Below are 14,998 nucleotides of genomic sequence, written 5' to 3'. Positions count from 1 at the left end.
AGAAACGGAAACTCCAGAAAGCAGAAAGCCTTCTCCCAAATCTCAAAGTAGATCATCATCGAAATTCAGTCTGTCACTTGAATCACAGACGTTGCCCCAGACCATCTGTAGCCGAGCGAAGCGGCTTACCTCTCATAGGGTGATAAAGGTTTCAAATAAAGTTAGCTGGCTTCATAGGCTGATATAAAGTTAATATAGATCCCCACCCCATCTTTCAGAATGGGAAAGCTATCATGAGCCCAGTTGTGGAAAATCCCTGTGGATGTGTGCGCTGATGGTTGTAAAGAAAAGGAGTCGTTCTGCCCCCACAGAAAAAGATGTGTGAGAATTCAGTAATGTAAAAAGAGCAGATTTCAAAGAACAATGCACCAAATCTATCCTCTCCTGCACACATAAATATTTTCAAATAAGAAGACTCTGGGTTTTGAGGAGAACAACAAAGGGAGAAATAAGACCCTTAGCAACAAAGAAAGAAAACACTAGTGTTCCAGGCTGCTCTCCGCATCTGAACATACTGCATATTTAAAGAGTTGCTCTCTAAAGTAATACATCTGATGCTTAGCAAATGTGTCAGAGTCCACACACCCAAATAGGTGCTTTCTTTTCTCAAAGAAGGCATCTTGGGATGTGGTGCATCTACTTCAATGTCACTTTGTCACCAATAAAAATATGGGGGGGGCTATTTTGAGTATCTTCAGAGCCTTAGGAATATACTTTCCAATGTCTTCACAATTCTGTCCTTCCATGAAAATACTACCTCAGTGATTTTCTTGCCATTTATTCCCTAGACCTTAGGCTTGATACCTTTAATCTCTTTTTTCTGCTCCAAGTCTTTGGATCCTCTGGGTTATTTAAAAGAGTTTTATTTAATTTTTTTTTTTACTTTCATACATGTGCATATGTGTGAGTCTTCTGTGTATGTGTAGGTGCCCGAGGATGCCAGAAGAGGGTGTGGGGACCACACACCACTCACTGCAGATCTGGAATGACAAGTGGTTGTGAGCTGCCCAACCCAGAACACATGGAAGAGCCACCAGATGCTCAGCGGGGCCATCTCTGCAGTCGCCTCTCTCCAGTTTGTACTTTTGTTTTTTATTGATTCCTCCCATGAGTGCATATTTATGGAGAAAAGCGTGATGATCCACTTACAGTTTGTAATGGTCATCTGTGGTTGATGTCCCTGGGTTTACAGAGACACATAAGAGAGTCTGGTGGTTCCCCACATGTTGTAGGGAGGACAGTAAGATTGGAATGGATGGAGAGGGCGGGGGAGTCCTGACAGAAGGGGTTGGGAGGCCCAGGAGGCTCTGCTTTTCTCCCCATCAATAAGCCTAGATGGTAACCACACAGAGGGATGAGGAGAAGTAAAGAGAAGTTGCATTGTACTTTTTCTTTCCTCCTTGCACTCTCTTCAGGGTTTCCTACATACAGGGAGAAAATTAGAAAATGCAACCTGTCAAAGCTCCATCCTGGAAACCTACAAAGGAAACCAATGTAAAGAGCCACAAGAAGGATTTATGACTTTAGGAACTTTTCTAAATTTGTTTATTAGCCTGGGACAGCACCTCTTTCCCATCTTTATGCTGACAAAATCTCCTAGCCCTTTTCTGGATCTTTATTTTTATTTTTATTTTGAAGTGGGCATCTGTGTAATGAAGAGACAAGAGCTGCTAGAATGGTGTCCTCACTGCACCTGTACAGTTAGCAGCGGTGTCTTGGATTGCTTCTGACAGCCCTATATCCTCAAGGAGATTTACTTGTCTTTCTGATGGTCTGCGTGAGGGTGTAAATCAGAGTGTAATGGTAAAAACATGCTAGCTCCATAGTCCTACAAAAGGTATTTGAAACCTGAGAGATGGCTCCAGGGATTCTGTCTTGATCATCAAAGTCAGTAAGTGATAGAGGCTGTTTTAAGCTCGCTGGGTAGCCAGCATTTCCTAGCCACTAACTTATGAATGTGAAACTCCAAAGGAGCTGGTCAAGTGTTACCTGCTCTCCCTAATCTCATCAAGTTGGCATTAATGAACTTAATCACCCAGCTATGTGTACACTCCCTTTCCCCCAACAAAGCAATTAGTAATACAGACACCTATCTGCACTTAGGTATGTATACAGTCCTCTTTAAACAAAGGCTGATGGTCACTCTGACCCATAGCATCCTCTGGTGATGCCTCTTTTGTGGTTAAATACTACCATATCTCAGAACGAGGGGCCATGGGCTGATCCAGCCTAAACTGATTTTAAGTGCATGCCCAGTAATGTGAATTATATTCTCGAAATGAAATTTTAAGAAAAAAAAAACCTATTTACCATTTTATGCCTATGCATAATTGGGCATTCATATGATCAAAATCAAATGTTTCATGGGAAAAGTCATGTGCAATGAACAGAGGTTAACATAACCCAAGCCTGTTGATCAAAATAGAAAACCACCCTTAGCCTGATCTTAGTAAGAAGCTCTTCTACATCTCAAACTCACAAAGGAAACCCTGCATACAGCCCATGTGATCTTGAGTATCTCTCACTCAGGGCCCACCGATGAGTCACAGTGTTTCTATTCTGTACTTTTGCTTTGTTTCTGAATAAAATTCTTTGTTACTCTGCTTTTTATGTGTGCTTCATCAGTTCTTTGAACAAACTGCCATGCACCAAAGATACCCGGTCCAGACAGAGATTACTGGCAATACAGCAACAGAAGCAGAAAATTAAACATTACAAAAATTTGGCAACTAGCTACTAGTGGAGTGGTTCTCAACCTGTGGGTCCTGGCCCCTTTTGGGGTCATATATTACATATCCTGCATACCGATATTTATATCATGATTCATAACAGTAATATAAACTACAGTTATGAAGTAGCAGTGAAATGATTTTGTGTTTGGGGCTCACAAAAACGTGAGAAGTGAATTTAAAGGGTCACGGGATTAGGAAGGTTGAGAACCGCTGTCCAGTGACATAGAGATCATTTGGCACAATGAACACACTGATGCCCACATTGTCCTGAACTGAGGCTCTGTATAGTTTAGAGAATTCTTTAGATCACACCACTGGAAGGAGTGTCTCGTGTATGCTGTCCCCGTGACAAGTCAACACAGGACCCATGAGCAGAGCAGAGCATTTAAAAGTCAGTGGTAGCTGGGACTGGAGAAATGACTCATCAGTTAAGGGCACTTTGTTCTTGCAGAGGACCTGGGCTCGGTGCCAGCACCTACAGACATTGTCTAAGTGAGTGATGACAAGTTAGACATGTGCAGCTTGACTCCAGAGCACAAATATCCTGCCTCTGCAAGAATAACTAGTTTTCTCACACTCTCAAAACTCTCTCTTCTCTTCTCTTCTCTTCTCTTCTCTTCTCTTCTCTTCTCTTCTCTTCTCTTCCCTTCTCTTCTCTTCTCTTCTCTTCTCCTCTCCTCTCCTCTCCTCTCCTCTCCTCTTCTCTCTCTCTCTCTGTCTCTCTCTCTCTCTGTCTCTCTCTCTCTGTCTCTCTCTCTCTCTCTCTCTCTCTCTCTCTCTCTCTCTCTCTCTCTCTCTCTCTCTCTCTCTCTCCATGTGCATACACCACTGTACTTGTGCTGAGGCCATACATGTTACATAGTCACTTCTTTCATTCCACCATGTGTGTGGGTCTTGGGGATCAAATCTATGTCATCAGGCTTGGTTGCAAATTTCCTTATCCACCAAGTCCCCTGCCTGGTCCTTTCTCTCACTCTTGATGACATATTGATGGTAGCCAATGTTTCCTGACTGCTACACAGAACTAACTTAGACTTTTTAAAAAATTTAACTTCATGTTTTACTCATCTTTTCTGCCTTTGGATTAACTGAGAGGTAAGGGAGGATGAAGAAGAGAAGTCCATATATGAAATGCTTCCTGTAGCCTCATGGATTTAAAAAACTTGGTCCCCAGCTGGTGGGATGTTTTAGAACTTTCAGGAGATGGAGCCTCACTGGGGGAAGTGTGTCACTGAGGGAGACCCTTGAGAGATGATAGCCCTGCCCCTCTCCCTGTGTACTCCTGCTTCCAGATTGAAGACACAACGAACGGGACCACCCGTCACATGTTTGCTTACTGCTAATCACCATGATGGGCATTACCCTCAAAATATAAGCTGAAATCACCCTTTCCCCCTTCTTGCCAGGTATTTGGTCCCTGCAGTCAGAAAAGTAACAAAAGCACACACTTACTAGTTACAAGTGTAATATACTTTCCAGTACTTGCTTTGCAGCTACTGACCTTCCAATGGAATCAGATGTTAATAGAGCACTCCCACACTCTGTTAAAGGATTGTTGAGCTGTAGAGTTGAGTTTTACACACACACACACACACACACACACACACACACACACACACACACACACACACACGCATCTCTTCTACTCAATGCAGGCTCCATTTAGGTTGTCAACCTGACTAAATTATTGACTGGAGAGATGGCTGGTATAGTAACTCATGCTCTGGGTGTCCTGTGAAAGCAGCTCCAGATTAACTAAGGAGGAGGACCCAGCCCGAATAGGAGTCACACCATCCCATCCAATAGGACATAGTCCTGCCTGGAGCAAAAGGGCAAGGGAAGGAGCCAGTCAGAGTGCACACCCTCCTGATCCGCCCCCCCCCCACCCCGGTGGGGGGGAGGACAGTTTCATTCTTCCATGCCTTCCCTTCATAACACGTTGCCTTACCACCAAGAAGCTGTCAGAGCTTGGGCTGAAACCTTTAGTTCCTTGAGCCAAAAATAAATGATGTCTCCCTTACACTGTTTGCTCAGACATTTTACCATGGCAATGAAAAAACCAGCTCACACACAAAACGCAAGTTTAAAGAAAAATGTGAAAAGTCAAGAGGAGCAAAAGGAGCCGGTCAAGGGTGAGACCGGCTGGCCACGTGGGAGTCGGTCCCTCATTCTTCAGTTCTCACAGGAGGCGCTGATGGGGGTCAGACAACGCAAAGCGAGTTTAAATAAAGGGAAATTAAAGGTGTGTGGCTCTGACCACTGGTCTGTTTTTTCTGAACTCAGAATTCACCTTCCTTACTGTTCAGTACAGTGATAAATCGGCCACATGTAGCCATTGGTTATTTTAGTTATTTAAAAATAACAACCGGGAGGTGGAGGCATCACTCTGGGCTTAAGAACAGTGGCAGCTCCCATAGAGGATCCAAGTTTGATTCCCAACTCCTGTGTGGTGGCTTGTAACTGTCTCTAAATCTAGGCCTAGGGGATCTGACACCCACTTCTAACCTCTGAAGTCAAGCATCAGACACACGGATGTAGTGCATATGTATGCATGTAGGCAAAATACTCATACACATAAAACAATAAATCTAAAATGTAAAAAATAAAAAATAAATATCAAACTGTAGGTTACAGGAAGTCAAAGATTTCTCCTATTGTTATCTTCCCGTGCTAAACTTGACTAACATATATTTCATTATATTGGACTGATATTTTTCTAAATGCTGTTTTTTTTTTTTTAACAGTCCAGGTCATTTATCTCTTTCTGTACATTAGGTCATGAATTCATATGGAATGGGCTTCAGCAGTTCAGGCTCCTTCCCATTAGTCCTCACAAAGTGTGCTTCTCTGGGTGGTGCAGGCTGGCGCTTCAGCTGAACCTAGGTGCCTGTCTCTTTGGCTTTCTTCCTCTTCTGGTCCTTCTCCTGCACGCGCTTCAGGAATATGTTCCTGCTCTTAGACAGCTTGATGTGTTTAATGTGCACCCTGATTTTCTTGGCAAGAATCTTGCCCTTAACTTGCTTGTTCACAGTGATGCCCGCAGCATGCTGGGTGACGTTGTAGACCCTTCTGGTTTTGCCATGGAAACACTTATGAGGCATTCCTTTTTGAACTGTGCCTATTCCCTTGATGTCTACAATATCACCCTTTTTGTAGATTTGCATGTATGTGGCCAGAGGAACAACTCCATGTTTCCTAAAAGGCCTAGAGAATGCATAGCAAGTGCCTTTCCTCTTCCCCTTTGTGTTTGGCATTTTAGTGAGTTACTGGAAGATGGCCTCCATGCCCTAAATACTGTCTCATCCAAAATATGATTTCATTGTTTGTTGCCTCATCTCAGAAAGACCTCAGGCACACTCACCTTGTAGGTATGATAGTCAGACTTTCATCATTATGTTGGCCATAATGATGGCAGGAACAAAATGATCTCAAGGAGGAAGGGTGATTTTGGTTCAAAGTTTCAGAGTTCTCAGTCAACAATCCTTGGTGCCGTTGCATCTGGGTCCAGTGTGAGGCAGAATACTGCCACATCAAGAGCAGGTTGAGAGGCCACTCACCTCATGGCATCCAGGTCAGCCAGTCAGACACACACACACACACACACACACACACACACACACACACACACACGGGGAGAGAGAGAGAGAGAGAGAGAGAGAGAGAGAGAGAGAGAGAGAGAGAGAGAGAGAGAGAGAAGACAGACAGACAGGCACACACACACACACACACACACACACACACACACACACACACACACACACAGGGTTGGGAGAGGGGGGAGGGAGGGAGACAGACAGAGCATGTGGGAGGGTGCTGCCCACATCCAGAGCAGATCTTCCTTAGCCTTTCACCTCTAGAAAAATCCTCAGGCAAACCTAGAAATGTCTTCTACAAGGCCTGTAGGCACTCCTTAATCCAATCAAGTTGATGAGGTTATCGAAAACCTGGAGGTAGTAAGGGACTTTTCCTGGTCCACTTCCCCTATGGGGGAAAGACCAAGGTGAGAGTCCTTCCTTTTGTGGGTGCTATGGTAAGAAAGCTTTCTCCAGGACACACTTTTACATTGAATCAACAGTGTGACAGTATTAAGACCCAGGGCTTAATAAATAAATAAAGAAAGAAAGAAAGAAAGAAAGAAAGAAAGAAAGAAAAGACCCAAGACTTCACAGGGGCCCTACCCTCATCAATAGATAAGTGACCCAATGAACAAGGCACAGGCAAAAAAATAAATAAATAAATAAAAATAAAGAAAAAAAAGAAAGAAAGACAGACAGACAAAGGAAAGAAAGAGGTACAGGCAACCATTTGCCTCTTTTACCCGTTCACTGTCTGTTATCTGGAATTGCAGTAGCAAGCCACTGTCTTAGACGCTGAGAGAACCAATCCCTCACCCAGACATGGGAGCCATCAGTGTCTTGACCACATGCTTCCCAGGCTCCCGAACTGTGGGAAATAAAATGCCATTGTTTACCAATTACCTGGATTCTGGAATATTGTCCCAGCAGCTTATCTTAGTCCATTTTGTGATGCTATGGCAGAACACCAGACATTGGGTAGTTTACAAAGAAAACACATTGGCTTGTTCAAGATGACTGTGCTCCATCTAGTTGGCTTCTGGCCAGGGTCTCATGGTTAAGGCACAACAGGGCAGAGGTGCAGAAAGAAAAGCATCTGTGCACAGAAGGGACTGAACTAACCTCGGTTTGCACCATCAGTAGCCTCGGAGGTACTTTAAGGTAAATTCTTAAACCTTTTCCTTTTCCAAACCTTTCATGCATATAATTCTTCTACAACACCAGCCACATAAACATATGCAATAGGCAGTAAAAACATGGGCTTACTGATAATACATTATAAGTTAATTAATTTATTAATTAATTATAAGCCACCTACTGGGAACTGAATTTGAGTCCTCTGCAAGAATAGCCAAGTGCCGTTAACTGCTAAGTCATCTCTCCAGCCTCCCCCCTGCCCCAAACCCCTATTTAATGAGTTTTGATGAAGCTTGAAGCAGCAACTCAAACAGCAATTTCTGAAATCAAACATGATAACACAATACAATCTAAATATATGCTAATTTGCTACTTACATGCTGGGGAATGACAGTAGGAAAATATTAGAAGTCTTTGTTTTCTGTAATTAAATCATTATGTTTCCATAAGAGCAGAGAACTGTCTATGTACAATAAAAATGTACCTCTTGAGGCTGAAGTACAGCATGTCAGCCCGCATTTGTTGCCATTATGTGGTGGAGGCATGACAGCTTGCAGTGCGTAGGGTGTGATGTTGAATGGTTCGAAGCAAAGCTCCAGTCAAGTTCTGCAATACAAGCATACGCCCTGTCAAAGTCCACCTGACATTAAGTTCTAAAACCTTTCACTGTTGTCCAACTTCCCTTGGGCCCCCATACTCAGTTATACAACCCCATATGGTGTTGTATGATAGGCAGATTTGGGCCCAGGGGTCCCGCTCAAACTATGGCACCAGCCAAGGACAATACAGGCCGTAAACTTCAAACCCCTACCTAGATCTAGTCAATGGTCAGGACATTCTCCACAGTTGAGTGGAGAGTGGGGTCTGACTTTCACACGTACTCTGGTGCCTTATATTTGACCATGTCCCTGGATGGGGAGACCTGGTGGCACTCAGAGGAAGAATAGCGGGCTACCAAGAAGAGACTTGATACCCTATGAGCATACAAAGGGGGAGGAAGTCCCCCTCAGGCACAGTCATAGGGGAGGGGAGTAAGAGGAAAATGGGAGGGAGGGAAGAATGGTAGGATACAAGGGATGGGATAACCATAGAGATGTAACAAGAATAAATTAATAAAAAAATAGATAGTTTGTATATAGTTAAGAAAATAAAGTCAACTTGCTGAAAAAATGTCTTATAGGGAGGTGTATGGAATTAATGTCACGATAGCAGCATTGGTACTTTCTGAGGTTGACGCCCCTCTAATCTAACCACCTCTCAGGAAGTTTTGCCTCTTGGAGATCCTGCCATCTCTGCACCCAGCCATGGAGGCCAAGACTTTTATCTATGGATCCTTGGAGGACTAACCACATTTTAACCAGAGCACAGAACAAATGGACGGAGAACAACAAGCCACCTCTCAAGACAGAGCCGAGTTAAGCATAACTTACAGACAAACGATAGAGAATGAAGAATATTCAGTCATAAAGAAAATGACTTTTAAAAGTTTTTTCATGTATATTATGTATGTAGTATGAATATGTATGTACATGTATGCTTTTGTGTGTGCACGTGCATGTGCTCAAATGTAGAGGCTCAAAGTTGATGCTTCCATCCTTTGTACTCTACTTTGTTCGTTGAGACAGGGTCCCTCAATCAAACCCAGAGCTCACTGATATGGCTAGTCTCATGAGAAAGCTGGCTGTGGGCACAAACTGTCTTTGCCTTTTTCTGAAGCTGGAATTACAGGAGAGCCATCCAGCCCACCCAGCACTTAATGGGTTCTGGGCATCTAAATTCTAGATTGCATGTGTGCATGGCAAGCACGTTAACCACTTCAAGCCCAGAAAAATGAAGTTTGAAAAAAAAAACCCTTTATTTGATAAGGGTCCTGATTTAGTGGTAAGAGTAGGTAATGGACACTGTTAAGCGTTTTTTCCTTTTGTTCTGCATGCGTGTTGTTGTGCATGTTGTTCATGTGCAGGCCAAGTAACAACTTTCAGAAGTTGGTTCTCTCCTTTCATCATGTGGGGTCCCAGGGACTGAACTCGGGTCATCAGGCTTGGGGACAAACATTTCCATCTCACTGGTCCTCTATATTGATAAAGCCCCGCTGTTTCTAATTGGGCAAATCAGGCAACTTTTATTTGAGCCTCGAATTCTTCATATGCTAAAAGGGGAGTCGGGGGAAAGCGGGAGGGAGGGAGGAATGGAAGGATACAAGGGATGGGATAACAATTGAGATGTAATATGAATAAATTAATAATATATATATAAAATAAAAAAATAAATAAAAAATTTTAAAAGGGATTTGTATTTATTTGAGGGCCTTTGTGTCAGAGGAGAAAACATGTGGTGCCCAGAGACTGAGTTTCCCTGTCCCCATGGATCTCTCAGGTGACTGGGACCTTAGACTCCCATCCTCTGCAGCAGGGATGCCATGACACCTGATGGGAATACAGAAAATCAGAAGCAGGACCTTGCTCCAGTCTTTGCCACACAGAGTGTCTGCTTCTGCTTTCATCACGACGTCACCATTGAGATATAAGGAAGAAACACCACCAGGCACTCTGATCAATATAGAAAGATGTGCTAAGTATGCCAGGCATGGAGAGCTCCGTCTTCATATAATCCCAGTTCAGGGGTTTCACTGTAAAGTCATGGCCAGGCACGAACAAATGGGTAGTTTGGCCACAGCTAGTAGATTTGAAATCATTATTAATTTTTAGTCCCATAAAAACATTGATTTAGATGAACCTTTATAACATCGAAAGTGCACTGTATTTAGGAGTAATTAACATCCTTTAATTAGGAAGAATTGCCAAGCACTTTTCTCTCTTGGCTCTGTGGGAGCTAGTGCAGCTGCATGCAATTTAATCACAAAGGAAACAGCTTGTGTTTTATGTTGAATCTGCCTCTAATGGATTAAAAAATATTCTTTGGTATCCTATTTTATAATTAAAAGATGCGTTTGAGTCACCAGTGTTACAAAATGTGATTACCCCAAATGCCATTAACCTTACGGATCAAACCTTTCACCTAGAAGTGTTTGCGTGCGTGTGCACACACACACACAAACACACACACACACACACACACACACACACACACACACACACACACACACGCAGAGGATGGAAATATAGAAAGTTGATCAGTGTGTCCATATGCTCATGGAGCTGTGTGACTTAACACTGAGTTCAATATTTTTTTCTCTAGACCCAAAGTACCACTCTCATATTTTCACGTGCCCTTAGACTCAACGATACTCTTTGCTCAGCAGAGAGGCATGTAGACAATTGCTGGGTATGAAAATGCTGACATTTTCTGAATTCGAATGACAAATGACATGCTCTTGTCAGCTGACTGTAACTCAGGAACATATGGTGCTTCTGATTGTGGGTGTTGTTTCAAAGTTTGCAAATCACACCATGAGAGAGAGCCCCTCTGGTGGGCTCCTGGAATACTTAGCAACTGTGAATCTGAAGTGACAGTGCAGAGAAAGGACTAAAAAGAAAAAAAAATCCCCCTCCACCTTTTTGACAAGGAGAAGACAGTAGAAAACAAACGAGTGGATGCTTGGTTAAGGCACGCAGGTGGCGGGGTTGAGATGCCAATCTACCAACAGGGGAAGCATCATGTTTTCCTTTCAGAAAAACTAGAAAATGATGTGATTTCTTAATTCCGCATGCAAATTATCAGATTCCAGAGAAAGAATAATAATAATAAAAAATCCAGAAGCTGACTAGATTTAGAATAATCCTCAACTATCCTACACAAAAGCTTGGAGATGGGGGTAAATTAGTGCAATTTCCGGGGACAGAGAAAGTTGGCAAAAGTACGTTCATCTCATACTGTAAATGCACCAGAGTTTCTTTATCCATTCTTCAACTGAGGGGCATTTAGGAGGAGATCCCCTTCGGTCATAGACCTAGGGGAGGGGAATAGGGTGAAAGCAGGAGGGAGAGAGGAATGGGAGGATACAAGTGATGGGATGGCAACTGAGTTGTAATCTGAATAAATTAATAAAATTAAAAAAAATACGTTCATCTCTCAATTGAGAGATAACCTCAGATAGTGAAGACTTGAAAGTGTATATCTGCTGTTGCACCCTGGGCAGTTTACTTAAAACCACCTTGTTCTACTCTTTGCAGAGCCTTTCAATGGGCACTTTGTTTTGTTCAGTGATGTCCACATTCAAAGCATGTCCACCACGGCCCAGTGGCCAGTCTGCAAGTCAACAGAACTAACTCGCTGTCTGCTTCCATTACAGGAATGCTGTCCACTGCTCAGGGCACCTCCTGCGTCTGCCTGGTCCTCCTTAGAACCCAAGGTCGTCCAGTGTTTCTAACCACAAACAAGGCTACAAGTGGCCTAAGATGCTACGTTTTTCTCAGCTAAACATCCCATTTCACCTCTCATCCAGAAAATTTTCAGAAAATTTCCCCCCAGAATCAATGACTCCTGAGATTTTTTTTTTCTCATTCAAGAAATGAAAATTGTCCAGTAATTTGTAGACCACTGGGACAGATGGGTGTCCATCATTCTAGGCTTTTAAGTTTACAGGTGTTAGGGGTGGATCCAGGTGACAACAACAAACAGCAATAATTCTAAGCAAAATGTATCCTAAGTAGAATGTATGAATTAAGTGAAATAACTACTCACTGATAAGTAAATTTATCATCCTGTCTCACAACTGGGGAGGTAAACTGACACATAGAAAAATCCATCATCTTACTGAAGGTCCCCTGGGAAACCATGAAGCTGTAGAATTCTAATACTGACACAAAATAGAAACTGATCACCTTCCCTGCAAAGCCTCCTGTTTTTTGCCCACACTCCATCCCTAGGCTGGAACACTGTCCTTTATACTTTACTACTGACTTTGTTTTCATAGCCACAGGTCCCTGGATCTAAGGGCAAATCAGAAGTAAACTGGCTTGGGCCAGATGTTTGCTTTCTGCTAGGACTGCTGGACTCTTCTTGGGTTGGAAGTGGCTCAGAGGCACCTGAGCAAGCAGAAGTCTGGCCCAGGGAGGAGCCACTGTAGATAGCACAGTGAGTCACAGAGCCTGCTTTGGTGTGAACAGTTTCCTCTCCAGTTGCTGGGTGTGGGAGATACAGACCGGCCCTGCAAGAGTCTCAGATAAGTCCCATGGGACATTTACTAAAAACTCCTTTCATTTCTTCTTGCTCACATGTGAGTGAATGCCTGGTACCTAAAAATCAAGTGATTCTTGGGAAAACTGGCTTTTCTTTGAGGGGCATCTTTCTTGTCTTCAACACACAGTTAATTTGGTCAGAGTGGCTGATCAAGTGAGACTTCCAGGTGTGTGTCCGATTGCTACTGTTTGCTTCTATAGAAAAGCGAATCAGCAGGAAGTGACAACAACATGTCATAGCCATGCTGAGTGTCCGGTGCAAGTTGCCATTGTGCCTATGTCCCCTGGTAGTGAGGACACTGTGGTGTTTTCATGGCACAAAACATTTAACATCTCTGACAGATAATAACACAAGCTCCACTGATGAGCCAAGCAGATTTATCATATCTTCAGTAAGTGCGGTCCCAGGGAAAGTTTTGGCACACATAAAATCAGTTGCAAGACCGATCCATACAACAAAAAAGTGTTCACGTGTCCGGCTGCTGGCCAGAGGTCCTGAGTAACAGGAGTGAGCAGGGCAGGAAATCAGTCCCACCTTTGTGCACTCAGACCTTGATGTTGGGTTGGCATATACAGCAGAGTCCAGAAGTGCAGTCTGTGCAGTCCTCAAGTGCAGTCTGAGACTGTTGTCAGAGAAATAAAGTGTGACATTATCGCAGGCTGTCTCAAGAAGCGGCTACCTTTACTAAGCGGTTGTTCATGGCAGAGCAGGCCAACAATGGTTGCATGCCAGGTACTCCTTGCATGTTCTCAGGATTCTAAGCAATTACCCCAAGGGCCATAGTGTGCTCTTGCACAAATATGAAACAGGAATTCCTTTTGGATGCATAGTTTAAAAAAACCATTTTGTATCTGTATGGACCCAGTCATCAGTCTAAGCCACACTCCCATGGCCCAGCTAATGATGTTGGAACACATGGCATTAGCCTAAGCTTGCCAATAGAGGGCGCTGGAGGAATGCTGGAGGAAGAAAGTGTCTTTCCCTGGGTCAGCTTCTGTTGGCATTTGTGGCACCTCCCTTTTGGACTCTTCTGCCAGCTCTGCAGTTGATGGTTTAAGACACCTTGTTATCCCCTCAGTAAGCTTCTCTGACATTCAGTGCACTCTATCGTGCTCTGTCCCTCAGGCCTGGTTGTCAGGATCATTTTTACACATGTATTCCTTACTTGGGTGCTTTGCTCCCATCCTATAGGAAACGGCAGCTTCCTAAATCTGTTATTGCTATACCAGTTAGAGGTTCCTCTGTTACTCATATTTTCCACTGTAGTTACATACCTTAAACATGCAGTATTCTTATTAATTCTTTGAGAATTTTATGTAATGTACTTTGATTATAGTCACTCTACGCTCTTTTCCCTAACTCCTTTCAGATCTACCCCACCCCACTCAACTCCGTGTCCTCTTTATTACTACCATTTTAAAAATAGCCAACAGGGTCCAATTTATTCTGGCCATGGTCAGGATCAGCCATGGTCACCCTACGAGGGGCTATACCCTCACTGAAAACTGACTCTTCTTTCCCCCAAACTGTCAACTGTCAGTGGCTCTTCAGATGGGTGTAGGGGCTCATGATCCCTCCCCCATGCAAGCTGGAACGTTGACTGGCTTGATGTTGTGCAGATCTTGTGCCGACAGCGACAGCTGCTGTAAGTTCCTAGTCCAACAGCCCTGCCATTTCCAGGAGACACACTCTCCCTGTGTTTCTACCTTACCTCTGCTCTCTCTTCTGTGATGTCTGTCTCAGCTATGGTTTCTATTGCTGTGACAAACTCAACCAGCAGAAGCAACTTGTGGAGAAAGGGTTTATTGCGCTGACACTTCCAGGTAACATGCTATAACTGAGGGAAGTCAGGGCAGGACTCAGCTGACAGGAACATGAATTCAGGAACTGAGGCTGAGGCCATGGAAGAATGCTGTTTACTGACTTGTTCTCCATGGCTTGATCAGCCTGCTTTCTTATACCATCCTGGACCATCAGCCCAGGGTAGTACCACCCATGGTGAGCTGAATCTTCCCACATCAATCAAGAATATGCCCTACAGACTAACCTACAGGCTGATGCTATGGAGTTTAACTGTGTTTTCTTCTTTCTAGATGACCATAGTTAGTGTCAAGTCAACATGGAATGGAACTCAACCATCACAGTGGATGAAAGACAGGTGGCCCTTTGACAAGACTTAGTAAATAATGATGCTTTGTATGAAGGGGGAAATGGCCTTATTTTCCCAGAGCCAATGTTATCATCAAGGCATTGAGCTTGCTGGAGAGAGCTTGGTTGTCTGTGAACCGTAGGTTGCTTGCAGAAGTCAGTCTTTCTGAATCCCTGCAGCTCTATAAACTCAAAGGTGAGTTGCTATGTCTCAGATCTCAAGATGATGTCCTCCTAGTGGGAGAGGACAGTTAGGTAGACAGC

The 14,998-nt window shown here is 43.6% G+C and overlaps 1 pseudogene across 1 annotated transcript; it reads right to left on the bottom strand.

Annotated features, from left to right (window-relative positions):
• Positions 1-5,503: 5,503 nt before the first annotated feature.
• Positions 5,504-6,003, bottom strand: LOC311587790 (large ribosomal subunit protein eL21-like; annotated as a pseudogene). Its single transcript has one exon. The product of its transcript is annotated as a large ribosomal subunit protein eL21-like (transcript).
• Positions 6,004-14,998: the final 8,995 nt, after the last annotated feature.

Source organism: Acomys minous, assembly GCF_964271855.1.
Source record: "Acomys minous genome assembly, chromosome: 17".
Taxonomy (NCBI): domain Eukaryota; kingdom Metazoa; phylum Chordata; class Mammalia; order Rodentia; family Muridae; genus Acomys; species Acomys minous.
The sequence above is the reverse complement of the archived record's forward strand: the minus strand, read 5'-3'. Positions and strand labels throughout refer to the sequence as shown.